The sequence below is a fragment of the Anabas testudineus genome, chromosome 4 (assembly GCF_900324465.2).
Source record: "Anabas testudineus chromosome 4, fAnaTes1.2, whole genome shotgun sequence".
Lineage (NCBI taxonomy): Eukaryota > Metazoa > Chordata > Actinopteri > Anabantiformes > Anabantidae > Anabas > Anabas testudineus.
This window is the reverse complement of record NC_046613.1, coordinates 14,398,996-14,426,498: the sequence shown is the minus strand read 5'-3', so window position 1 is coordinate 14,426,498 and position 27,503 is coordinate 14,398,996. Positions and strand designations below refer to the sequence as shown.

Genomic DNA, 27,503 nt, shown 5'->3' with positions numbered 1-27,503 from the left:
TATTTCTATATTTTTCTGTTTGCTTCCAGCAAGGATACGCTTTTATATTCACAACTGAAATATAGATAATGGTCTCAGCAGCAGTGGGGATTCTTGAGGATAAACTTGTTAAAGTTAGAGATAAAAATGCAGCTATTACTGATAAAACATCAGTTTCTTGACTCTTGTGGCTGACCATTGTGGTCCATTATTTGGATTCAACCAACAGCAAACCACATGGAGTTTAAAAAAGAAAACCCTATTAGATAAAGATGGCCAAATTAAGCACAGGTCCCCTGAAATTGAAGCAAGATAATGTTTCTTTGACTCTTTGAAACCCAAGCACAATCTGGCACACATTTTGGAGGAGAATGGCTAATTGCATCAGCACCTCTACATAAAAACTCAGTCAGTTATGAAGACATAATGGGAAACAGGATTCCTCCGCAATGCTTCATGTAATGCACAACTTTTTTATTTCCTCGCTCAGTGGATTTTTTTTTTTTTTCTCTATCTGCTGTGGTCAAAGCAGAGATACCCATTGTAACAGTAGGAAACATATCACATGTATTGAAGAATGAAGCAAAGGAGGCCAATAATCAGAGCAGTTAAATGGAAATAGTTTCATTTCCTTTGGTGTAAACAAATACCCCATGTAGTCTCCGTACCAGAGTTGTGGGTAATCGGCTGCTATTACTCAACAGAACACTTTGCCCGGAGCTAAACATAATACTTCCTGGACTTAACTAAATCCATTTTTCAACCTTTTACAAACGTCTGACAAAGTTAAACCTGTGAAAAACATGTAACACACTAATTCTTGTTTTAAGGATTACAAAAAAACTAAAAGATGTGATTTTCTGTGAAAGGCAACACTTTAGTGAATCCTTTTTTACAACTTTTGGTTTTCATCATTTGTTTTTTAGTGGACTGAATAAATATATCAACATTTGAAAGTAACTCTCCTGTACTCCTCTTCCATCTGATTTTAAATCTACTCAATTTCAATTATGTGTTTGGCTTGTACATATCAGTAGTTCAGTCAATAAGCCATTGTTGTGTCATTTCCCATCAGTATAGATCCTTTTCTCAATGCTCAGGCTTTTCTTTTCATACACTATGTAGCTTGACTGCTGACTTTGGCAAACTCTGGTAATTAATCACTCCCAGCATCTACAAGTGCATGAAGAACTGTATAGATTTGCAGAAACAAGATGTGCACTTATAAGGTAAGTGGACTGGACTGAGCACAAAGTCAGAGAAGAACAAAAATATCCATAATGTGAGATTGGGCGCTTGATGTTTCGCTCGCACGCTGTTGTTCTTTTTGTGTGTGCACATGTGTGGCCCAGTTCACTTGTGTTCATTCTTTTGTAATTAGCACCTTGCGTTTTTTGGGATGCAGAGTGGAGAGGATGAAGCCTACACCAACGTAATAGCATGAATGTTTCTTTTCGCCCCATCACGGGAAGACACGGGAGGTCTTTTTCACTTCTGCAGGTGGTATAAATGCTGTTGCCACACTTCTGGAGCAGCATGCCTGAATCCAAAGGCAGATACTCCTGTGACACCTCATACCAGTGATGCTGTTTGTACAACGTAGCAGAAACACTTTGCCCATTTGTTTCACTCAAGTTGTAATGGTGCTTGACTAGCTCCTTGTGCCTGCACGTTTCAGTCCATATCTCAGCAGTAAAGCAGCAGACAGGTCGGTCTAAGGTCCTGCTGCGAGGTGTTGGTAGATAAAGCACGCGCCAGGTAAAAACATGCATGGCCACTCACCATTAGATCACTCCCTATGCTGTCCCTGAGATGGCGCTCTTAATTAGAAGGTCCTTCGATCTTGCTGTCTAAACTCAGGTTTTACTGCCCATATTACCGCTTTACATAATACAGTTCCTTGCAAGCTATGGTAAAACATTGCAGTGCTGAACAGTATATTACGAACATACGCTGTAATTGACACTATTTTGGAGTTGCTTTATGGCCGCATGTTGAACTTCTGCTTTCTCTCGAGCATCACACTGCGTTGTCTTTGGCGATGAGCCTGTTACTCACCTGTATTTCCACTCTAGACAATGGCCTGTTCTGCTCATGCAGATGATGGGCTGCAGCATCAAAGCCAAATGAGATGGCTGCCAATTAGAGGGCTTCCAGGTGCATTTCAATGCAAACCCACACCCATAACAGCACCCTGTAGTGTCTCCACTCAGATGTTTTATGTTGGGTGGAGTGGAGTGGAGTGGAGAGCAGCAAAAACTTATGAAAGTATTTCATTTAGCAGAATAAATGACAGACCTCTTTTCACTACTTAGCACAGGAGGGGGGTTTGAATTTTGTAATGATGTCTTACTAAATGTTCTAAGCAGGAAGTTAAATTGACTTGCCGCTGGTACAGTTTGTGTAACCTCTTTTTTGCTTTAATGCTGAAAGTTAACTGGAAAAATCAAATAATCTATTTGCCTGTGTTCTGGATGGACTCCACTTCAAATGGTTGGAAGCAGTGTGAGACCACACAGTTATTTGGACAGCCCCCACACTCCCCGGGGGATACAATAGACTTTTATATAGTCTCTGCAAGTGCTGTAGCACAAAAGCCTGAGACAAATTCAATCATGTTTCACCAAATAGAAGTATTTTCTGTCAATGGTTTAAATAGCTATAGATATAGAATGATATATTCTTGGTGGGGTTGTTGTTGACAAAGGTAAACCTCCTGTTCAGATGTAAAATTAACTGGGGCTAATTTGTAAAGAGAAAAACCAAATAATGAAGTTAAAAAATATCTATATACAAATACACTTACTAAATTTATATGCAAGACATGAGCATTTTGACTATCAATGATGAACCAGGAACTTCCTCCTTTCACCCAAAGCAGGTTAGGTCATGATAGGCTGTCCTATGTTCTTGTGAGTGTGGTTTCCTGATTCTGCAACTGCACAGTAGTGCACCAAAGTGGCCTTTGAATGCGAATTTTTCGTTATTATTCAAATTAAATCAAGTCAGGGCAGATGGGAAGAGCAGTCAGAAGAAGCTCTCTGCTGTAAATCTTGAAGCTCTACCTCTGTGATTGCTCAGGCCACCGTGGAATAAAGATTAGAAGAAAATCACTAATCACAGCGGATGTCATTAGCATATTACCAATAACGAGATGCAAAAGGGAAAAGAGGAATTGCCTTATAATGCTGGTTAAAGTACGAAATCAATGCCATGTATGGATGCACACAGCTGCTTGACAAACAGATATATTCACTTCCAAACATGGGTAAAGGAAGTGTCTAATAATGATGTTTTTTTCAATGTTTTTGTCTGAGTCACTCGGTGAAGCACTTGATGCTAATATCACATTCCCCCTCTCTCTTTTGATCAGCTTTTGCAGCTGGGCTGCCCTGCCTCACTTGGATGCATCAACAAAGCTTGAAGTGGCCACTCTAATCTGGTTAAGTATTGCCTGGTTGGGGAGAAATTAGCAGAATTCTTTTAACTTTTCAAACAAACATAATACAGTCAAACTTGCTGGATGAGAATCAATTACATGAACTGAAAATAGGTTCTGGGGGATATCATTTATTTTCTGGAAATCATCTAATACATCTATTCAGTGGCACACTATGCCTGTAGTGTCACATCGAAACCATATTTCAGTCCAGTGAAATGAATGAAGCAGAGGAGTATCTGGTGAAACAGCGCCGGAATACGTTTCACAAATCTTTTTCACCCACTGGTGATATTTCCATTATCAGCATTACTTCAAAAACGGTTATTCCCTCCCTAAATCCATAAGATATTGTAGGCAATAATGGAACAATGTTTGCGTTATGGCCAGGGATCGACCAATCTAATAGAATCAATCTTTAAAGAGCCGGGAGGCTAATGGCCTACATACCAATATGTATTCAACAATTTAATAATTACAAATAAGACACAAATTAGATGACAAATGATATTAATGAATCATGAAAAGAAATGGAGTATTTTAAATGTGTGTAAGTGTCTTTGTTTTTGGAAGTGTCATTTTTTTTTTAAGTTTTGGAACCTGTCCCTGAACGCCTCACTAGCACTGTTGCTGTGAGGAATGGTCACTCGTGCTACACTGTGTGTTGCAGGATATTTAATATAATGTGTGCGTGTCAGGAAGCCGCTATTGAAATGCAGAAGACTCACTGAACATTCTGCGATGTCTGTTATTCTGATAGTTTGTGTTTGTTTAACAGAAATTTTGATAAACGACTTGCTTTTATCGCACAAAGGGTAACAACTCAAGTGTAATGATTGGGTTAGAGTCTCACCACACCTGGGCTCCTTCCCCTTTCCCGCCTGCTGTCTGCCTCTTTAGAGGAGCTGAGCGCCGCTCATGGTCACAGAGAGCAGACAACAGAGAAGAGAGGCTGCAGCATTAACACCATGACTGTATTTTCACATCCCTCTAATCTCACCCAGTGCTAATAAAACGCGTGCAGTGAGTCACTTGCACCGCTGCACCCAAATAATTTTTCACATTCATTCGTGGTAAATTTCTGTCACATATGCTCCCAGTGTAGGCTGAGAATGTATCTGATATCATGAGTGTGGAAATTGGCCAATTGATTAATTAAAAATGACAAAAATCGATCTGATTAATCTGCCGACCACTGGGAATTGTGTTGTTTCTCAGTATGATTAGTTAGACTGGTAAAAAATGCAACTGTTTTTTAATTTTACTCAATTAAACATAATAATCAAAATAAACTATAAATAAATTTATGGACATCAATTTAAAGTGTTGGGGGTTAGCAATCTGAAAAGATATATATTATAACAAATACTATATGTGGTTTATGGTACTATCTTAAATCTTTCATATTATTGTAAAACTCTAAAGCGGTTTAACGCTCACTAAATAAATCGCCTTTTTACGTAAGTCATGTATGTTTACGTAATTAAAGCAACGAGTATCTATCCATGTACCTGTCAAATAAAAGTGTGTAGATTATCACTGAGACAGTTATAGAAACCTGAACCTTAATGCTCCTTCACTATCAAACAGCTTCTCTTTTTTTTCATGGGAGAAGATAAAGGAAAAAGAAGAATAGACCCCTTTTATTATCGACTTGCTTAGCAGATGGTTTGGGGTAAAAGAAAAAAAAAAAAGAATATGATCACAATACAAACATTTTTGTTGTATTGAACATTTTCTCCCATTGGATCTTTCGGGCAGATTGTCTCCATTTTTCAACGTGTCTAAACCCTTTGTTTGAGGGGGTTCTGTTAAATCTGTCTTGCTGCTAATAAACTGCCATTATTCCCTCCAACAAGGCTGCACTCATTAATAATGCTTCTGTCAGATGCTCATTCTCTTCTTTGAAAATAGAAAATATCATTAATTACAGTTTCTGTCACCCTCTGACAGCTCAAGCGATTGTTCTGGTCCCTGAGTTCTGTTTCATTGTGTCCATACCTAGTGACCACCTATTCTTTACTGTCTCAATGGGGATGTCCAGCATGTGAGAGCCACAAAGGCCCTGGGAGATCTCACCACACATTGCAAAGCTTCTGTCCCAGCAACACATTAGTCATCCAGGGAGCAATTGAGTTTGGTGGCAAACTCCAAATGTAGATCTGTCTCACTCTCTCAAGCAGAGATTAGGGAGCGAATCAGTCAAGATTGAGTCAGTCTACTTTTCATTGTGGATTTGTTGCATTTTTGCTACTTAGGAAAATATCCTTCTTGGAGAAACAGAGGGATTTTCTTATTCAATTCATCAAAAGAGGAAAAGAAAGAAAGAAAAAAGGCTAGATTTAATATTGCAGCTGCTGAATGTGGAGTAGTGCATTCCTTTATGAATACACAAGGATCTTATTGCATGTGGAATGCTTACAAATGAAAAAATAGGCGGGGGGGGGAGAAAGGAAACAGTTGCAGGACAAGAGCCTAACTCTTCCAACATATCCAAGCAGTGTGTTAACAGAGTGATTTGGATTGGATTGTTTAGTTTCACATTATGTAAACTACCGAGAAGCCCACAATCACACACCAACTGTTCCCCAGAGTGTTGCCATGTCACACAAATATGTGGATTTTTTGAGCTGCTTTTCTATTTTTTTTTTTTTATTCAAGCTGACAAAAAACTGCAGCTACTATACATTAGTCATAAAGTGAGACTTCTGCTTGAGCCTATTAAGTGCTCCAAATTGGCCGTCAAATTGTGACAGTATATGGCAAAATATATCAGCCTTCACACAGAGCTCATTTTGGTTTGTTTATGTACGTTTTCCGATTGGCTACAGGGGGCAAAATAAGCACAAACACAACCGTTTCCACTCCACAAATTGGCGTGTTTTGCTAAATGAGTTTGGAAATTGGCATTTGTTTGTGTCTGCGAATTTATGTCCATCTTTATGAAATTTCTTTGAACTTGTGTTGCCACAACAGTAAAGTCACATTTTGAATGACATTCAAAGCCACTGAATCAAATTTTCTTATACTGAAAGAAATAAAAAATCATAAATCAGCCTCTAGGTTGGCACGGTAGTACTCGTCATTTGCAGCTAGACACATGTTGTGGATTTGAACTTTTCAAGTGTGAAGTTTGCATGTTCTCCCTGTTACCTCTGGGTGCAGGTTAGGTTAACTGGTGACTCTCACTTGGTGTGATTGTGAACACAAATAGTCTGTATCTATACGTCAGCCCTATTATAGGCTGGTCAGGGTGTATTCCACCCTGTGCCCAATGCGTGCTGAGATTGGCTACAGCCCCAAGTCAATTAAAACAGAATAAGTTATATGGATAATGTCTTAATAGATAAAATCAAGCCCACATATGGTGAAAAAGTAATATTATTAAATATAATAATAAATAATACATTGAAAATCTTATGGAAATTAAATCAACATCTACCACCATCTGCATTATTTGCAGGCTACATTAAAACTTTCTATAGCTACCTATATATGTATTTAATATATATGAACACTAAAGGTATTTTTAAAGCCCGTGTCTCATAAAAATGCATATAGGCTAACAATATATATATATATATATATATATATGTGTGTGTGTGTGTGTGTGTGTGTGTGTGTGTGTGTGTGTACGTGGACATAAAACCCACACAGGCGGTGCCAGTGGTCTAATATATACCAGTGTATTTTATTTAATGTTCAGTTTATGGCTCGGAACATTGGCATAATTTGTGTACAGCTTATTTAATGAAGATTTGAAATGTTTTTGGATATACTTGATATATAATAATAATAATTGACCAGAAAAGTAACACAAAGAAATGAAATGAAATGACATGTCACTGGGTCGAAGTCAAAATCAGTCACTCAAAGGAATAAGAAAAAGCTGGTCTTCAAAGGTTTTTCAGGGAAGGATCTACGCGTGTCGTTCATTATTCATTTGCAGTCCAGGAAAAGGAATTAATTTTATATCCTGTGCCTCTGATAAACCGTATTAATGGATAAGCTGTCGTGATACCATACTGTTTCTTAAGTTATTGCTGAAATATTCTTTCACGTAGTCTGTCAAACACAGGATTATATGACACAATAACACTGACTTTGGTTAAAGTTTCCCATGATGGATAAGCTTTGAAGGATATGATACTAGACCCCATGCATGGATGTAATTAAACAAGGGCAAGTGATAGCAATAATGTATCATCCGCTAGAGCTGAGGTCCTGGCTTCCTGCGAACCAGTGTTACTGGAGACAAATGACTTGCAGCAGTGGCCAGCGTCGCTTTTAACTTTGTATGGTGCAGACACAGAGAGGGAGTATCTCCCTAACAGTGGTGGCCAAGTAAAGACAAATGGACAGTCATAATCCCCCCACTGGTGGAGAATGTGGTTTATTAGAATACGATACAGTGGAGCTGAAATATTTTCCTTGCAGTGCTATTCAGTTTCCAGCTCGTTCCTCACCACACACAAGTCAAACTTGACAGTTTTTCACTTTTTTGAAGGAGCTTTGCCACATTGGAGCTACTGCCTTCAAAGTTAGATAACTTACTGCAATTCTTACTACAGACACTCAAGTGTGCAGATGTAAGTAGAGCACAGCATTCTGTGTCATTAAGCTGGACAAAATGCACATGGATTCGACTAAAGAGGACGATGCATTTCTAATTGAGAGGCGCATTCTGGTATCTTTTGGCAAACACTATTTATCTATTCAGTTACAGGATGCTGCGTTTGGTGCCGCACATCCAGGAACTGCTGACACGGAAGGTTTTGGCCATTATTGCATATCATTACATGAATAAAATATGTGTATGATTACATGCAAAAGTTTGTTCAACGATTCTCCAATTTAGGTTTGTTGGGTTAGAGAGGGGGAGGCAGGGAGGGGCAGGTTTTGTAAATACCTTGAAAAGTAATAGGTCTGTCACCTGTGTTAATAATGAATTCAGAAATTACAAAGAACAGTTGTGTAATTTTTCAATGGAGTAAGGTTTTCCATAGATCAAAACTTTTCTTCAGGTAGTCCATTGACTTTTCATACACACATGTAGGAACATATAAGAAAGAGTACATGCCTCATCTGGACCGCAATGACTTCCATTCACCTCCTCATTGTGCATCCCTCCACCTCTGCTCCTTCAGCCTGCAACCTCTACATTGTCATTTATGTTGTCCTGACTCTTGGGGCTCTGAAACACGTTTCCTTTTATCTCATACACTCTGTTCATTTCCTTGAACACAGTAAAGACCCGCGGTGCTAAGAAAATCATTTATGGCTTATGTCCTGTCCAGTCCTCCAGGGCTCCTGCACGGTGTCAGGGGAATGTAGATGAGCCAACCTCAGCAGACCTCTTTTTGCCATTTTTGATAGACCTGCAGATGGTTTCTTGCACCGTTAGACCCCCGATGGGACCTTAAGCCAAAAAATACCATCTGAGCTCCTGATCATAGGTTGTTAGGACGGTGAGTCCTCATTTCAACCCCTAATTTTCCAGCAACTGCTGTTTCCTGAAAGCAACATTTCACACGATGATATACTGTACTGGCTTGGATTATTTATGTGGTTTTTAATGTGTCATCTTTGTCACTGAATCTGGAGCGAAATGAAAGTTTTGTGCGAGTTCGCAAAAGATTTATGTTCTAATTACTTGAGCATAATTACCGGGGAAACAGTTAATCAGCATAAATTAACAAACCAAATAGTTTGAAACATGTACTTGAGAAATAAACATACTATCAATTATAATGAAAAACAAGAATTCAGGGAGTTCAAAAATTGCTTTAAAAAACGTTATTCCACATTATTCTTGAGAGCAGAAAGTTGAAAACTTACCAGGAAGCAGTTTGGTTTGAACTTTTTATGAATTTATCTAAAAACAATCCTAAAGATATTTTTCCTTTTCTTTTCTTTTCAACACTTGTTTGGAGTGCACAAAATAGTAAGGGTTCATTTTACCAATAACTAATAAATAAAATCCTATAAATCTACTTAAAGGCAACTTAAATGTGATATGAAGCACTGCTACTGAAGTTTACTCTTCATATTAATCCTTTAAATTAGAGCACTTTTGGTATCTAATCTATTCCTCACTGGTATTTTGGTACCTGTTTCTTCACATTTCAACCTTACTTTGTGCACAAAACCTGCAAAATTTCTAACGTTTTAAATCTGCGCGTCTGTGTGTGAGTCTTCTTGTCAGGTTTGACAGCCTGTGAAACATGACTTACACCATCACGGGGCATTAAAACCATCTATTGAAACTCATCCATCCATTTCCTATAAGCACTTATTCCTATTTTAGGGCCATGCGAGGCTAAAGCCTATCCCAGCACGCACTGTGTGAGTGAGAGGCGGGGAAACACCTGTCAGTCTATCATAGGGGCCAACACATAGACAGCTTCACGTTCACACCTACAGGCAAGTCTCCAGTCAACCTGAGCTGCATGTCTTTGGACTGTGGGTGGAAAGTGATGCGCTTGCAGCAAACACATGAAAACACAGGACAAACGCAACCATTTTATTCCTACACTGTGGTAGTGTCTCAGAGTCTCTGCATCATTCCTGCAGATTATAGAATGATCTTATGAAAGGGATTTAGAATAATATCTGTAGATTATGATTAAATCCTGAATTGTAGATACACAGGAAGCAGCTGGGTGGAAAACACTGGTGTTTAGAGTCAATAATGACTTCACAATCATCTGCTTCCTGTGAGCACTGAGTCTTCAATAGAAAATAACAGTGTAACAACTCCCCCAGGGTTTAAAGTTAGTAAATGCTGATCAAACATGACAACCATGCACAGAATATCAATTTTAATCTGTGTACATATTCGGCGATTTGCTATTTTGGAGTATTAAAGGTGTAAAAGTGTTTACTTTAGAAAAGGCTTTAAAGCTGCACATGAGATTAGATTTCATTCAGTCTAGATTTTCTCTATGAATCAGGTGCTGCAGCACGGATCAGCTCTCCTTAAGAATACAGTTAACAAGCTTCGCGTGCGGCTGGGCTTGGGGTGCTTATGTGCGCAGACAAGTTGCTGTTTGTAGTGCCTCCCACAGGATGCTCAGCACTGTGGATTACAAGCGAGGCTAGCGTTTAGCTGCCACCCCAGACGTCATGACTCATAAGCTCCAAAGAGCTGCCACATATGTCTGCATCATAAGTCCATTTGTGGTATGACAACATGACCTTTGAATGCAAACCCATCTGCTCTGCTTCACATGTTTACATAAGCATGAAGAAGTGCTTTATATTTGCACTGACTGGAATTTAAGAAAACATGCTCCTCAAACAAACCTGCTCTAACAAGCACTGAAGCCGTAGCATTGTTTGAAAGCTGCTCTGGATTTTTTACCTATATGTAAAAAAATGTTTTCTACATTTTTACATCATAACATTTCACAATGCTTTGTTTTTCTATCATCAATTTCAGCATGGTGGAAAGTATGGCAGTAAATAAACATGATCCTAATTACCATATGGTATTACCAACTAAATATATCATTTTGATGTGTTGCTGGGATCCAGAATTAAAGGAATAATGGTTTGAAATTAAAGTTTTCTCTTAAACCAGCTGCTACTGCCAGTAAAAAAAAATCACAATTGAAGTTAAATAGGATGAAATGACCTGATATGAAGTGTGTGCTACAAACACAAGCATTACAGACGATCAGCTCAGTTTATGCCTCTGTCTTTCAATCAGTTGTCTTCTTTGTTTGACTGGCTTTGGCAGCTGGTATGTGAGTCATTGATATAGTTATAGGCATCTAATGTCTTTGCCAGTGTAGGTCATCATTCAGTGAAAATGTAACAGTTGGGAAATTTGCTCCTAAAAATACAAGCAAACCAAAGTTGTTAGGAGTCTGATGAATTTTCTTTCTTGGCCATATTTGCACATTTAGCATGATGCTTTGTTGACCTATCACCTCCGTGCAAGCGGACTATCTTCACACAAACGTATACATGGTTGCAAAACATATAGATAGATGCACAGATAGATACTTTGTTAATCCCAAAGGGAGCTCAAAGGCAATCTTTTTAAATTCCTTCCTTTAAATATTACAAACCACTCTGCTGTCTTTATGGGCTCTGTATTTGCCAAGCAGTGTTCACTTATGAGCGAACCAAACACATTTCAAGGGTTTGGATAAAACCTCTTGTATAGTATACCTCACATACTGTACTCCATTTCACATAAATATGTCACATTACTAAAGTTAAGGACTGTCGTTTCACTGTGACCTTAAAATTAGTTTTGCAGTACTTTTCACATTAGTGTTGCCTGTAAATGATTTAATAATATTTTGGATGTTTTTAATCATTACTCTTTCCATTAAAAAAAAAAAAAAAAAAAAACGTCCATTCTTACTCCATCAACTCTTATTTCACTAATAAGTCCAACAAATGAAAAGAGAACATTTTTTAATTAAACTACAATAAATGAATAAGATGCACATTTATTATTATCATCATTTTCTTTCTTCCTTGCTGAGATATTCGTCAAGCCCCAATGTGCTTTTTTGAAGTAAATGGCCCAAACAAAAAAACAAAAAGACAAAGGACTATTCAAATTAGAAGCATGGTCTCTGTGGGCCAAGTGTAAAATTGCTTTCACCTCCTGTGCATTGACCGGCATGCCAGGTCATTACTGTAATTCTGCTGTGGAAGTATTGTGAAAATTAACAAATGAGTATAGAATGGTTTCATCTGTATAAAGAGGACAAAGAGTATCTAAAACAAATGATTGTTTAAGGTGAACACACCCCAGAAGAAAGAAACACTAGATGTAGATTCAGTATAAATATACTCCTACTACATGTTCCTGCCATCTGGCTATAGCGTTGTTTACTTATGATACAAGTATCACATAACACAAAGAAATGTATATATACAGTATTACATTATTAAACTGCAGTCTGTCTAACCTTCCAGATGTGCAATGGTCTGTGTATCTGCCTTGTTTAGACATTTGAAATAAATGCCACACAAATTAAAGCCTAGTAAATCACTCATTACCACCATCAATCAAATCCGTAAAAAGGTTTAAATATACAACACTGCTGACATGTGAAACTAGCTGTTGACATAACTCAGATACATTAGGCCCCCAAACAAACCATTCCTTTGGAAATCGTCTGTTAACGTCAGGCTTTTGGCAAAAATGTGTTTGCGTTTTTAGTGTCAGGCGGTGCTCTGCTGTTAAAACGATTTGTGGCCGTCATTATTCTTAGCTACGCTATAAGGGAAAACTCTTTGTTCTTGCCAAGTACGTATATACATCTCATAAACCACTACACATTTTTTTAAATCCCATTTTTCATAGTGAGTAGAGCTTTGTTGTTAACGATCTTGCAGTTACCTCCTCGTTTTCTGATTTGTTAGGATCCATTTGAGCTTGATATTGCCATAAGACCACAAAACAGTAGTTAACTTTCTCATTCATGTTTAGAGATGTTTTGAGTTTATGATCTGAAACACACACTAAACTGAGACAATAGGAGTTCATCACGCAGCAATGACTGCCTTCCACTGACAAACATTTCATCAACAGGTAGATAAGCAAACAAATCTGTATCCTGTTGTATCAGTGGCTTGTCAGTCGGAGCCATCACAGTTTATATGTAATGTTTATCTTACTGAGGAAACTGATAAGTAAATTAGTCTCAAGAGAACACGGTCTGAGTCTTGAAAGTGTGATGCAGTGGTGATAGTTTTGACTCCTCCTTGGGTAGTTTGCTTTTTGGCCAAGACATGGCCCCTGTAGTGGAGAGATGTGACCTGGACATGGGGATCAACAGCTTGTCACAATTATCTCAGATGTCCTTCTACTTCCTCACTGGGGGAAAAAAAAAGGGTGGCATCTCCCGGAGCTGTGCCTCTGCTTTTTGGCCAATCATGGGTGTCGCGGGAAAGGCAGAGGCAAAACCTTTATCAGCCATCAGCACTATTCCATGACATGAGAAGACAACCAGGCATTCCTCTAGCAGGAAATCAGCCTGCTCTTAAGTGGGTCCTCTGCCACTTCACTGTTGCTGATAGTAGACCCATTTGGCAACCACACATGACCCAGCTGCCTGTAGGAGCGCGAGGGTGTAGGCAATAAGCAAATTCAGTCAGTGAACACATTTTGCATTCTTTTCAGGAATGCTTTGAGAGCACTTTATTCATCATGCAGTTTCTCTTGTTACATATCTGTAGAGCTGCGCATTTCAATAGAGGGATCAGTTATAGTCTTTCTGAAAACCTACACACTTGTTACACGAATGGCATCAGTGCGTTAGCTCAAGGACACTGTGACGGGGGATCGTTCGCTTTTGCAGAGAGCTGCTGCTGCCCAGTTAGAGAAGAAGTGAGAAGAGTGTTTTGAAGCACAAAGTGACGGTAAAGCCAGAGTTTTTCCCCCTCTGTGTGTCCAGTATTTGCACAACATAGGACATACAGCACATTTCTGAGAGTTAGAATACACCAAGCCATACTATACTTATACTGAGAGGACTTAACATTTAAATGTAAGTAGTTTTAATAGTTTAAGTGGAAGAAATGTGGAAGTATGTGTATCTTTTATTTTAAATCTAGATTGAGAAGTGCTTGGTCAAATTAATTATCTTTTTCACCCACTGTAGTACAGAAGTCTATTAATATCCATTATACATTGGCATGCCATCATAGGTTTTTTAATGTAATGTACCAGTTACTTTCTACATTAATCAATTATTCATCTATAAAATATAATAATGAGAGTTTCCTGAATCCCAGAGTGGTGCCTTCAAATTGTTTGTTTTGTCTAAGCAATAATCCCAAAGCCAGTGACTCGCTATTATAAGACAACAGATCCTCACAATGAGAGTTGTACAGAATCCAAAAATAGTTTGGAGTAAGTTCTGCTGTGAAGGAGATTTTTCAATCACTTATCAATTTCTTTGAAACAACAAAGCGTGTTAGATTACCTCTGCCAGCGCAATGACATTTTCCTACGGAGGTATTTGCCAATTCATAGCTAATAAGCCAACAAGAGATCCATAGTCATTCACTAACCCGTGAAGTATTTTCTGAAAGCTTGCTGTCAGATGAAGTGGCTCACACGTAAAGCATATCACTCACCCTCTGACAAGGCCATGAGTATGCAAAGCACAGCGCCCGATCGTTGTTAATTGGTTTAAATTTCTACACTAGCTACATTACAAATATGAAACTAGTGATATTGGTTTCACTGCCGATAATACGTCTGAAGTGTTATCTATTCATCTGACGTGGTATTTTCTGAGCTTTCTGAAGGACGTGTAGTGTTTATACAGGACAGTCCATTTGGTGTATGCTGAGAAAATCCTAACCCAACTGTCACAAAATGACTCAAAGAGTGAAAAAGAGTGTGGGAGAGACAGAAAAAGTCTATACAAACATACATAGATCAGGATGGGCCCCCGTGCCACATCTTGTCTGCAGATAAAGGATGTCTGTACATGCTCGAGATCTGTGTAAACCTTTTTGCACCACAGGCTTAAGCAAGATGTGTCATGGTTGTAGTTTAAAGGCAATAATGTCCAGAACCTCTTTGCTGGTTCTGGGCCTCGATCCAGCAAAGTACATCTCATTTTAATTCCCACTTAAAATCAACCCTTGGCCACCAATCAATGGAGTTTGCCATTTTTCATGGGAGTGGCAGCGATTTCCTTTGAGGATGCAATTGAGGCATTCAGAAAATCACCACTCTGTTTGTTTAACAATTTGTGGGCAGCCTCTGTTTATATGCACTCATGTGAGTGAGGCAGCTGTTTGCTACTGCCATTGGTCTGGATCAGTTTAGTCTGAGGGATGGAGTATTTCTGGTCCGGGCAACAATGAAGTCTAGAAAGCTCTCTCAGAGACAAATGTACCAGTCCAGTGAATGAAATCATACAATGGCTGGGTGGCAAATGAATAAATAACAGTTACTTAGGAGAGAAAATAAAAAATAGGAGCATCATGAGCCTTGGATTCACCTCTTCCACCTAAGCATCTCTTCTGGCTTCACTCAGCCCCCCTCCTGTTGTTCCTCTGCCACTCTGCTGCAGCTCCATTGCCATCCAGCATCCTGCCACTTTCCACTTCTCTGTCAGTAAGGGTAATTATAACCAGAGCGGTGAGAGAGAGTCGTGCTGGAGGGTTACCCTTGGACCCACTGAATTGTGAGCTACACCACCTTCCACATGTCCATCTTCTGAGTCAGCTAGCAGGGCTTTATAAATCACCTATGCCGCTGGTCTTTCCGAAACAATAGCACTACCTAAAAGTACCACATCACAAGTTCACATTTGTCATGGCAGGAAAAGTTACAGCCTACAGTAAATGTAGTAACTGGCTCAAGTAGTAAGATATGAGATATGTAGGTGGAATTGCTTATAGTGTAGTTTTATATTTAGCTAGACCAAACAAGCGTCAGCAATGTGAAGTTCTCATAGTTGCATTGTTATTAGGTTAGTAATATACCATAAAATTTGTAGTGCTACAGTTTATGATATCCATAAATTAATCAGTTAAATTAATCAATCACTCATGCAGCCTCATTCAAAATGTATGTTTATATTAAGTTAAATAAACCAACAACTGTAAAATATCATAGATTTACAAAAGATATTAGGCAGATTTTTGCAGTTTTTGTTACAGAGTGAAGTTTATGGTTAGGGTTATTTTTTGTCTTTTATTTAATCCCATATTTTTAGAAGAGCTGTTTTTCTGTTTTTCAGATTTATTTAAATCATTTAATTAAATTAATTAATGGAGTTGGCTTCTGAGCTCAGGTCATTCATGGTGGTACTGTAATAGAACTAGTCCTTAAGCAGTTTTTATCCCAACTTTGACAACAGCTGTATCTTCACATGTTGGGAAATTCTTTTATAATATTTTAATACTGTTGAGAAGTTTTTCCTCTCTCAGTGATAGGGTCTAAAACTGTTAATGACATTAAATGTAGCTCCATTTCCTTGCACACACTCATTAACTTGTCTTAAGATTTAGTTACATAGGCAATCTGGCAAAAACCAAGCTAATCATCTCCAAGATGTAATAATATTAAAGAAAAAAAATCGCTATTCTGTCATAATTTAAATGTAGTTTATTATTAATATGAAGCTGCAGGGATGCGAATGTTTACCTATTTCAACTTTTATTTAGGACACCATCCATTAATTTTTGTCCCCACAGAACCAAGGTGCTATAAAGTGCTGCTACTCTCATGACAAGCTTAAATCTGGGCCTCCAGATCTTAAACCAATATATAGCTTATTAATAGAATTTATGTGCTATACGCTGTCTTCTCAAGAATAGGCTGCCTAATTATCCCACAGGCTGAATGATATTGGTATGCTTTATTAATGTTCCACCGTATTGCCAGGGACAACCAATAAATACGACACTGGGGATTCTACCAAATTAAATAAGAATATTTCAGTCTTTTAATGAAGGACTGTCAATGTGCACCACATATACCCTCATTTAAATATGCACATGATCCTTCAATGACATATTATTCAAAGGATGAGTAAGTGATGGTAGCTGAATTGCCTTTTACTATCGAATGGCTGCTTTGAGCTGCCTTGGGTCCTTCCTCGTAAGAAAAACAACAGCATTGCATACAGATAAGATTCTCCATGTCGTCTTTATTATGATGATACTGTTCACTAGGTGGACTTAATGAGCACCACGGGGCCCTGGAATGACTTAACTATCTTTTCCAGCTTGTCTAATCCCATTGGAATTAATGGGAAAGGTTCACGTTGTGGACATGGTCATTTACAGCAATGGGTCAGGACATCAAAGTTCCAGCCTTGGTTTCCCTCACCTTTCACTGGAACATAATGGAAAATCAAACATCATTATTGGTACATTGAGCCATAAAAGACAAATGTGTGGGTTACTGCTCACACTCTGTTTTCCTCAGTGTTTTATGTGCTCCCTTAGGAGATGTTCAGGTCTGTTGCAGACCGGCAATAAATTCCAAACTTTTTTTTTCTTTTATCGCAAAGGGAGGTTGCTGTCTGGCTGAAGATTGACCATGGCTCGGAGCTGGATAGAGACCTATATGACAGGCCCCACTGAGGACCGAATGGACAGCAGTGTCTGATGAATTGCCTTCCTCCGTCTTAATCACAGAGCACACCCACCAAGTAAGACACCAACAAAGGAAAGTGTGCCAGCACTAGGCCAATGTTCCCAATTTGCCAGAGGTGACACTGATTTTTAAGGGGATTTTTTTGCTATGTAACTGCAGTGCTCATTTCACAACTCCACAACAACATCCTGCTTAGTTACTTCAACAACTGGCAAAGAGCTATTAGTGCAGATTTAGCTGTCTATCTGCAGTGACAGGAAAAAAGATGCGAACCCACTGGAATCTGACTTTTTGCTTCAAATGGTGTCGATTGGTGTCATATTCTATGCAACTGTGCACTGGATATGGAAATATTGGACTCCAGAAAGTAGATGTTACCATTTAAAAAACAAGCATAGTTGACCAAAGTGTATACAAATTTAAAAATGTGCAACAGTATAGTTTGGGGGAGGCAGAAGGGTAGCCACTAAACTGCTGTGAATCTCTAGACATTTTGTGTAGCTGTGGACTGATGGATATCTAAATTTTCTCTTGGTCTGTGCAAGTGATGTCAATAAGACAGGAAGTTGATAGATTAAGAAGTAACTCTTCAGAGATGTCTTTTTTTGCATTCTTTAGTGGTTTGCATGAGTAGGTGCCTTTTGTGAATAGCAAACTCAAAATGCTTGTTCCTCACAGATCACTGTAGCTCAACACCTCCATTCTGTTTCATTGATTGGTTTTCAGGTTTGTGAACTCCTGACTCCAATTAGCTTTGGTTAATGTTGTTAGCTTAGAGGTTTACATTTGTTTTCCAGTCTAAACCATGAACAATTGAATGATGTGTTTAAACAATACAATGATTTACAATGATGTTTCTTATTAGTTCACATATATTATGTTTGTTTATATTTATAACTTAGATGAAGATCTGACCATGTTTTCAGGTTTTCTTTGACACTAGACTCTACATAGAAACCAAATTCACAGAATGACTGCGGTCAACAGCACCAGAGAAGCTTTTATCACGCAGCTGTTACGCAGTGCTGTGGCCATGGACTGCTCACATACCACTGCTTTATCACAGGTACCTGAAAACCATCATCACTGTGATATCTCAATATGCAATGTAATCAGTGATTGAATAACAGTGTTCACGTTGAAACAGACTTTACAAAGAAGCCACTTCACGGTCGCAGTAATAATTGATAGTGAATCGGGGAAGTAACGGCTCAAACGTAAACAAAAAGAATGATAAAGTTTATCAGTCACGACGATTTATTTAAAATTAAGCCTACAAATGCATAATTGCGTGACATTTTCCATATTCCTATATAGATTTGAAAAAATAACCTGATCACACCTAAACAATATGCTACTACTGTGTGTGCGTGCATACATCTTTTATACATCCAGCCCAATCTGTTTTAGGAAATTACAGAGCCTTTTTGTTTTTGGTGTTTAAATTAAACAGTATTCGTTTTTATCTAAAAGAGAAAGGAAATGTCTCATGAATATTCAGAGATGGACTAACACATTGTTGATCCTAGCGTTCTTATGTGATTTGTTGACATTAAGAGAAATATAGAATAATGATCTTACCCTTTCAAATTCTCCCATGAAATTGCATGTTTTCAAGAAAAGCTTATTTTGTATTTGATGTGAAAATCATATGTTATTCTGAGTCCCATTTAGCACTGAATGGCAAAATGTAAATCCTAATAGTCAGAAAAAAGGTTTGTGTCAGTGGAAAAAGGTGACCCTAAATACATCCTTCAGTGGCTGCACACTGATGAGTAGAAAGAAGCAAAAATGTCCTTCAAAGCCTGTTATTATTTGAACAAGCTATTTCAATGCACGGTACACAGTGAGCCTGGAGCATGGGTTGCATTTGCTGTACACTCCACTGCAAAATGAGACTAGTCAAGCCCTAATGTAACCAGCAAAAGCTGGATAAAAATCTATACAAACTTAATTATGAATCAATTTGAGTTTGTGTCAGACAGTCTGGTGCCAACAGAGTGGATTTTTTATTAACTTATGGTCTGGGAAGAATGAAACACTTTTCATTTGTGTACTTCAGTATGTTGCTTCATGATTCAGAGGAAGGGTGTTCACACTTTGTCTTGGAAGGGCTTACCTCTCTCATGGTGGACGGGTTGTGAGGGACAGGATTTTTGTCCCGATTGGAAAAACAAAATGTCCCGTTTGTCGTCTCACTGTTCAGTATTGTCGAGTTACTGAGACGTGAGGAAAGCTAGCAGAGCAGAAGGTAGCTCAACAGTTGATTGAGTGATTAAAATATAAATCCCACCCACAATGACTCATATTACCACGTCGCAGTTGTACATTTGACTTCAAATGGATTTTTACCGTGCACCCCACTGTCCTGCTCTAGCGTGTCAAACTAGGTCACACGCTTGAATATTCATGATTCTCTATGACAACTCCCTGCTATTACATGTCAAGACCTATGTTAATTCTGAGATTTGCACATTTGAGCCTACTTGAAACTCTTTAACTTCACTGGATCAAAATTTGAGCACTCTTAGAGCCAATTCGACAACTGCAGCCTTGTTGAAAAGAAAATATTTGCTGCACAAGACTTATTTAACACACGTAACTTTCCGTGTGTTGGTGTAGATGTCGCAACTTATTTCTCTGTTATTCTGGACATATGGCTTCCATTTTGGAGGGTCACCCGTGCTACAGCTGTGATAGCTTGAGATGTTATTGATTTGAACAAGATAGCCAGGTGGCCAATGGGATTTCCAGAGAATGCTGTTGTTTTGCACGCAGATAGATTGTGCTCCAGGTCTCATGTGTCACTGGAGAAATGACAGTTGAGACTTGAATATTCTGAAATGCGATGGTCAGTTAGACCCACAGCTCATTAACATTACAATCCGACTGTCAGTCATTGTCCATCATGCTGTTATCATCAGCCAGTTGTCTCTATTATATTGTAGTGTGTGTGCGTGCTCATATAAGGACAAAGCATTCACACAAACACACACAGGTCCCATTGGTTCCATTAAAAGTTGCCCTACAGTAGTTTGTCCGTTTTCGTCCCTAACTCATCCACCTGCCACTTGCCAGGAATACCTGGTCCGTCCCTTAAGGTCAATAAAGCACTAAAGAATTGCCCAACAGAAATGACAACATTTTCCCCTGACATTTATCCCTAGTTTGTGATGACCTCTCATTAGTAAGAAAGTGGGTCATATAGGATGTAGTAGTTATCAATTCTTGAGTGAGAAACGGAAGCTGTATATACTTCATCTTGGGAAATAAAACAACCCTCTTGGTAGTCATTTACTACTTTGCTGCCAAGAGCAGCATCATTAATTGGAAATGGTGTGCAATACTTGGCATGGTCTTTTTCTAACAAGTTGACTGAGAACTGAGGCTTTCACAGCCAAACTGTGGGTGCGTTCAGCACAGAAACAGTAGGGAGGAAGGCAAATGTAATGGGAACGTGCCATGTTAGATGAAAAAACGAAACAGTTTTGGAGGAAAGGTAGTTAGGATAACCGTGATTCAACATACAGTACAGCTAGCTGTCTTGAAATATACTGTCCTGTTGTTTTTTTGTCATTCTTTTCTGCCGTTTGCTGTTTTTGTCCTTGTGTCTCTTTTTTTCTGCAGTTCTTCACAATTACACCAGTCCCGGTGATGTATCTTGAAGATGATTATCCACTGAGATTGGAGCTTCTGTAGCTGAACACGCCCAGGGGAGCCTCATCACCCCCGCTGTATTAGACAAGAACAAAAGGAGTGGAGAGGAGAGGAGAGGAGAGAGGCAAGAATTCCACTGAGCTACAACAAAGAACACAGTCAAATCTTCTCTACCCCCCCTCCACAACCACCAGCACCACCACCACCACCACTCTCATCGCATCGTCTACGGCAGCCGCTCAACCTGCTTCTGGTGAATGTAGCTCGATGCTCGTCTCACCTTGGGAGAGAGAGAGATGCGCTGACACATATTGATCATAGTCTGTTTACAGCTGTCGTTAATTCACATAACTTGTGTTAATCAGAAGTTTTATTTCTGCCTCTCGGCTTCTTTGTTACTCAGCAGCATTAGATGTGGCGCCCCCCTACCCCCCTGCTTGTACTTAGTGTGACATAGATGCTGCCCTTCCTCGCCTCCTCCTGCCAAATCCAACATTTAAAGATTTATCTCTTAAATGAGAACCTGTGGTAAACAGACTAATCTGTTTGGCAGCACTCACGGTCATGGCTGAATAAAACATTTGACAACGCTAAGCTCTCGAATCTTCCTATCTCTCTCTGGCAAAAGGCCTCTCTCTGCCTCCCTTCAGGGCTCCTTCATTGTTAATCCTACCGATCGCATTCTTCTAGCTTTTTGCCGTGCTGCAGGGGTGTGGCCGGACTTTTGTCTCGTCTGACAGAGAGTTCATTATGTGATTGGCGAGGAGCTAATGCAATAACGCTCATCACGTGCCGCTACCGGGGCCAAGTCCAGCCATTCATGCAGCACTCTGTTCTTCTTCCTCTCCTCTCTTCCCCCTGTCTTGTGAAGGCAGCCTGCCACCTCTCCTGTGGTGACAGGTTCCCTCTGAGGTATTTAACCACTTGTCTTGCAAAACCCCTTTTAATTGAAATTACCCACTGGCTGATAAGCTTCTGGAGCCTTATCACGGACTAGATATAGTAGTTAGGGTCTTTCAAGCTGCGAGGTTTTGCTCTTTTTGCTCTGTTTCTAACAGCCTTCCTCCCTTTCACCTCCAGTCTGTCTCTTTTTTCCTAAATGGGTGATCTTTTATTCCTGTTTATTTCTGTCTGTTGCTCACTTTGAGTTCTTCTTATTGCTGCTCCTCCACTATTTCCCCGTTTGAAAGTTGCCCAGTCAAGCATCGGTTCTATCTCTTTGGTGATTCACATGCTGTTGCAGCCTTGTAGCGTGCAATAAACTGAATGATCTAGTGAGCACTTCCGTTTTATCTGACATACACAGACCTATGAACCCCTATGACACACCTCCCCTGCTGTGAGCTGTCAGGATTCACTGGTTAACAAAGCTAATGCTGCTCCAGCCAGTGTCACTAGCCTTGTGTGTTTTCAAATCTAATAGCTTTGCACCGGTCTCATCAGTCAGCACATAAACTGCTAATTTATCATTCAGATGGTTCAGGCACATTACACACAAGTGCAGAAGTGCCATAATTAGGCCAGTAACAATCTGTTATTTAAATTCTGTCACAGTCAAAACTTGACAACCCGCCTCCCACGCACACGTTGTGAGGCAGCGAAATCAGCAGCAGCAATATTAGTCTATTTTTTTTAAAGTGACAGGGAAATGTAGTGACGACATCATTTTGTGTTAAACAGCTCATTCAGTTTTTCTCAGGTAGCTTCTGCCTGGCTGAGAGAGTCTCTACAATGATCCTCTTGGATTGGGTACAGTGGAGCATGGGGACTTCTTTTATATAACACTGGAAGTAGAATGATGTTATCCAGTCAAAGACTTCTACAGTGCATTGGTTTGCCAATAGAAATACACATTAGCTGGGTTCAATATACCCTCTATCCAGCAGCAGCACAGCACACTGCACTTTTGAATCAGCTCCAGCTCAGCTGGCTAAATTCAATATGAAAATGCAATCAGCATAAAGTAAGGTAAACAACCTCAACTGTATCCTTACTTTTTCAAAGAAGACATGAATACACGCTTGGTAGAACCTGCTCATGAGTACACAGCTCCAAATATCGCTTGTACATTTAACAAAACACATCACAGCTACCTGAAAAGTAGAGTCAGGGATTTTTTTTTTTTCTTTTGTTTGATATTCAAATACTTCTCTTGTGAGTCAGTAAATAAACTCAGCCTGCACCCTGTTGAATATAATTTGCAGGCTATGCCCTGCCGAATATAATTTGATGAGCACTTACTATGCTGAAACCCCATCAGTCTTCAGGCCATGACACAAATGAGTAATTCAGTGGTCATTTATAATGAAGAGGCTGTTTTTATCACAACTCTTGCTATGAACAAATCAATGTGACACCAGTGTTACATCTGAATTATTCATCAGCAGTTATTAGACCCTTTCATTTACATGTACTAATTGGAACGACTGCTTGCACACTCGCCTTCTATAATGATAGTTATGCTTAAGCTGTCAAGTGCATATAATGGACAATAGATCTCATACTTTGTGTTTTATATGTGTGCTGTTAACTGTTTGATTGCTGGAATGATTTGTCGAAGTAGGGCTTGGTCATTAGCAAGCAGCTTACATTGCTAATATGATCATCATGTAAAGATGTTTTGTTTAATTCACATTTCTTTCTATTATCTTAAGATACAAGATACAAACAAGTGAAAAAACTGCACCCTATAGATGTAAATCCTGTTTTTTTACACATCCCAAATCTATCTCCTTTTTTTTCCATTTATATTTTACTATTTGCAACAGCAAATACATTTTGAAAGAAACAAAATGCCATCTGGGTTACATGTTGTATGAGCACAATGAGGAAATGTTGTTAGATAACAACCAACAAGCTTAATGAATGCCTTGGGCGTTTATATTAGAAATTTATTCAAGCATTTTGCCAAGAAACTAACACAACTCAGAAGTTTAGGTAGTAACTTCAACAGAAAAATGAAAGGCTACCAAACTAAGAGGAATGGCTTACAGATGGAGTCAAGTGTGGAAAGGTGCCAGTGCTTTGGACGGGCATGACCTGAGAAACACCATGTGGAGGTAGGAGGGCCTGCTGGAGCCACCTGAGCCTCGACTCTGTCTGAAACAGGAGTGTTTCGTTGACAAGCCATCACTCAGGGAGTCCGACGGGGTTTTCAGCAAATCGCCGTCCTCCGTGACCCTTTTGCCCACACCAGCCCCTGACACAGACGCTCGAACCCTACACCGCAACGTATGTCAGCACTGTCATTAGGGTAATTGCTAATTACATACACAATTGTCTCACCCACGTCCGCCAGACGTACATCAATTCACAACGAGGTTTTCTTACAAAGATTGATCTGAATTTGAGATGCTTGAAAATGTTGACTGTATCGTCTGCTAACAATGGAGGAATTTTTTTGAATATTATTTTATGGACAGAATTAGTTTTACTTTTTACTTTCCTCTCTTACAGGCTGTATACTTGTGTGAGATATGACTGGTTAGACGTCACAGGCAGATGAAAATTCATGGCAAATGCTTTCGTTTTGAGGCCTGCTGATGGATAAGTAGACAGTGTGTCACGGACAGGTAGCTGTGAAAAATTGCCCTTGTTATGCCTGTAGACAGTCAAGGTATCTGTGGAATTCAAAGCGGTGTAAGTCCTTGCGGGCTTTTTTGACAGTCTGTCCTTCTCAGTGGAGGAAACAATAGTTTATATTAAGTTTAGGTACAACATGTTTTTCCATGTGGTCTATCACAGTCAACAGTCTCTGCGTTAAAACTGTCAGACGACATTAGTTCAGTGTGACCAATTATAAATTTATCCAACATTTTTTCCTCCTCAATCTAATTTAAAATGTTTAAACCAGAGCTTAGTGTTAAATGTCTTCAATCAAACAGCAGTCCCTGATACTAAAAGAGAGATTTTCATGTGTCTTGTTGAAGGACACTTTAAAATAACGCTTTTCAGCTTCCTGCACGTGCAACCTGTGTGTTAAAAGGAGAGTTTCTTTTACCGTTTGGCACACTTTGATGGGGAACTCGATCCCTGTGGAATTGCAGCAGCAGCTGCTGCTTACACTTTTCTGAAACATTTGATCTACAAATGTTAAGGTCGGCACAATCACATTAATGAATATTTCAGTTTATATTTGGGGCTAAAAATCAGCTCTCCTTGTTAAAAATGCATGATTTCATAACAGCTCCATGATAATAATATTAACACACTCAAACAAAGGTTCACTTTTGCAATTACACAAATCAGGGGTGGTATCAAAGGGAGGGCACGCTCATCTGGCCTCCTGCATTAATCTCATTATCATGATTTCAGGTGATCTCACTGAGGTGGCTTTCAAATGTGGTATTTATGGCTGTTTGTGAACATCACTTGAGCAGAAAATCATTCCCGCCTCACACCTCTGTGCCTGCCTTTGTGGTGAGTCTGGTGGACGTGGTTAGGGCAGAGGGATAGAGATGACGCTTGAGGTGAGCGTATCTCCATCAGTACCAAGTGATGAGTTTATGCATCCTCACTCCCCAGAGGCCTCGAGGCCATGACCTCCCATCCGTCCCCTTACGCTCTCATTCATTTCACTTTCATAAGCACCAGTAATGACTTTGCTCCAATGAAAGAGAGATAGAGGAAGCTCAAACACTTGTTGGGGAGAAGTGGAATCCTTTTCCTGCAGTGGCAATCGGTCACGTTCCTAGAAAATGCTGCAAGAGGGATATATAGCCATTACCAAGGTCACACAGGACAGGAGCGACAATAATTTTCACCCTCTCATGTATACACTGCTTTATGCAGCTGGCACTCGAACAGATTGACACATGCCTAAACGTACATACACATGCATGGTTACAAACCGATAGCACACACAGTGGCTGATGGACCAGTGGCTCTGTGCATTGTAATATGCTTGGGAGCCTGTACAGGGATTAGCAGCTCATTTCAGTGGCTGCACAGTTGGCCCTCACAGTCTCCCAGAGGACAGAGACAGCTGTGCGGGGGTGCTGTTGAGAAAGTGGGTTGCCGTATGTGTGTATGTGTGTTGAACAGGAGGGGGGGGTGTGTCGTACGCTTATCTGACACCAAGGAGAAAATTTGAGATGGTCCAATACCAGCTTAACCAATACACACCACTGCACTTAACTAAAACGAGACCAAGCATCTGAGTCCCACCTCTCAGGAGATGTCTTATCATATTCCTCCTCACTTTAAACAAACTACAGGTTTGTGAGGATTTAGAACGGCTTCGACGCAGCCACGTGATGAAGCATGAACCCTTGTGTTAGAGAGGATTTGGGATGATTAAAAAAAAGACCCTCAGAGATGCAACTTAATTTTATAGTTGGTCCCGGCTAATTCAAAAAGATAAACACAAACATTGGTTTCTTTTTTCAACAAAGTGCCCAGGGTGCACAAGGCCCAAACTTTGTTGTGATAATTACATGTGAAACCACCAACTTTAATTACATTTTGCCCAGGATAAACCGCCGCTGATAGGATCCAGGTGCACGTTATTATGAAAATGCAAGAGGTCCTGAGTGACGAAGGGTCACGTGAAGATGTGCAGTTGTGATCACATTCGCAGCTTGTCAGGAAAAAAAGAAACAGGAGGTATTTGCAGACACTTAAACACAAATAAATATTTGAGTGGAGAATGGCTCCACTGGAGCGAGGTCATCTGGAGACTGATGAGTTGTAAATTCTTTGATTTGATGACCTGTACCTGATCCCCCAGCAGCTCTTCCTACACTCATTCTCTCTTCTCTCTGTATGAGGTGTTTTTTTTAACTGTTTGCATTCAATGTCTCATTTTTTAAAGCCATCCATTGGAGAAATACAGCTGAGAAACATTTTACCAATGAGGAGGATTGAAGACAGGTTTAGCACTTTGATATGATAGCATGTTTTTTAGCATTTATTGGCGAGGTTGTCTTTGGTTTCAGTCCGTTTAAAAGCTGGCTCGCCGTGACTTTGTTGTTACAGGTTAAGATTTCATGCCTGCTGGTGGGCCAGCTTCTGGAATCCTAAAACATCAACTGTCAGCTCCAAAACAAACACTGCCGACTCCAGGTTGGAAAGGAAAAAGGAAACGGTGAACAAATCCAGAGTTCGGCACTCCAAGAAAACCTCTGGCAGAGTAATACAGCATGACACGAATCAGGAACTCGCTCCTCTAATTATTTCCCAGGCACTGTGAGAGTTTGACCAAAGTGAACAACAAAAGAAAAAAAAGATCCTCACCGACTGATGTCATCGATTGTAATTTCACACACAAAGAAACTTTTAACTGTGTTGCATCCATTCTATTATGTTGGGCACCATGGACTGTTGTGGCATTTA

The 27,503-nt window shown here is 39.5% G+C and overlaps 1 long non-coding RNA gene across 1 annotated transcript in view; it reads left to right on the top strand.

Annotated features, from left to right (window-relative positions):
* The window catches only part of LOC113152211, a 33,592-nt gene extending 9,938 nt beyond the window's left edge, over nt 1-23,654 (top strand). Inside the window, exons 2-4 of the long non-coding RNA XR_003297889.1 lie at nt 17,428-17,568; nt 18,440-18,579; nt 21,141-23,654. This is a non-coding gene — a long non-coding RNA (uncharacterized LOC113152211). The remainder of the gene's footprint in view (nt 1-17,427; nt 17,569-18,439; nt 18,580-21,140) is intronic.
* Nucleotides 23,655-27,503: the final 3,849 nt, after the last annotated feature.